This window comes from Pinus tabuliformis, chromosome 5_2, assembly GCF_031772625.1.
Source record: "Pinus tabuliformis cultivar Carrire ecotype Pingquan chromosome 5_2, CPIR1, whole genome shotgun sequence".
Taxonomy (NCBI): Eukaryota; Viridiplantae; Streptophyta; class Pinopsida; order Pinales; family Pinaceae; genus Pinus; species Pinus tabuliformis.
Genome location: NC_142306.1, coordinates 759884177 through 759885924, shown reverse-complemented (window position 1 = coordinate 759885924; position 1748 = coordinate 759884177).

Below are 1748 nucleotides of genomic sequence, written 5' to 3'. Positions count from 1 at the left end.
TCAACTCCATATTGAAAATTTAATCTCTTTCTACCTTCAAATGGAATAAGATTTCTATATATAAATGATAGCAAATATTTTACTTAATGCATATATTACAATAATTTATTTATAAATTAAATTAGAATTATTTTTGTTTTTATGTATAGTTATATTTTTTTTTCTTTTTGAACATATAGGAAGAGATTCTCCTCATATTAAAATGGAAATTAGAATTATTTTTTACTTTCAATTACTTTATCTTTCTACATAAAATTGACATAAAATTAAGATGAATGAAGTATTTTACTTTTGGATTAATAAAAGAACTTTTTGTCATTACTATACATTTTAATTTATAATAATTTTTTTTTTTATCATTTTTAAATATAATTTTATGAAACAAAAGTTTTGATAGAATAAAACCATTTAATAAATTAGAAAAATTATTCATAATATAAAAAATGGGAAATTGAAATTAAGTGTCAAATGATTTCTTCCATAAAGTCATTATAATCTTACAAAATAAGATTATAACTTTTTTTTTTTGGCTTGACTCAGGGGGTTTTGAACCTCAAATTTAGTAGTTTACATATTACTTCATAACAAAGCTATCAACCATTAAGCTTCCCTATGGGGTAATAAGGTTATATTTTTTAAATTAATTTATTTTTTTATTTTAATTTAGGTTCTATTTTAGTATAAGATAAATATGTTAAGTGTGTATTTCATCCACATAGAAATCGAGTGTGGTGATTTCTAGTGATTAGGCACAATGATTTTTATTCTATATTTCCCACCAAAGTTCATATCCCTCCTAATGAAATGTTGAGTTTGATGCCTTAGGAATATCGTTATAATAGCTTAGAGTTTGAGAAAACACTCTTACATGAGTATAATTGTGGGTTGGTTGAGAGAAAGGCCAATTTATTTTCTCAAGAAAAAAAACTATCCACATAAAAATAATTAAAAAATATGAACTTTAACATCCAACTAGGCGACACTACCTCAACAGTGCTGCAAAACCAAATTAAGAAATTCCTTTATTAAACATGATACGCAACACCAAATGCCATGCAGTTATATATGTTATGCATAAAAGCAATTAAATTGTATACAAGATAAGCATTGAAGCATTTAATCAAACACATTACACAAATAATAAACAAGTATAATGTTTTCACTTATCTAAAGAAAAGGGTTAACAGGCTGCAGGCTCTCCATGTTCCACCAAGCCATAAATCATGTGGTTCATGAGCTGAACAATAGTTCACCCATGAGTTGGGACAACAACTCCAAAGGAAATTTTAGACCAAAAATCCATTCCACGATACCAACCCCATAGCGTTAGTCTCTAGTCACAAGCTCATGTCCCCATCGCCAACACCCAAGTAGCGCAACCCAAAACCCTTAGTAGTGCCTACCTTCCAGGGTAACTTACAATTGGCTGGAATAGTCTCTTCCGACAACATATAGAGCACTGTTGTCGTATGGCTTTCAAGTGCTAGAAACTAAACCAAAATCTACATGGCTAGTTCCAGAACCCCAACTATGATTCACTAGTTATCTCCAACCAATTTTCCACCAGAATTTCATGGAACCAAGCCATAACCAGGGCCAACAAAACCTCATAGCCACCAACTTCTGAGAGTTCATTTGGAGCTCCACGAAATTTAGATGCATCCCTGAGCATAATTAACTTAATAACCTCACCCCGGTCAGTTGTAGAGTCCACTCAAGGATTCATTGACCATCAGTCCTTTGACTCA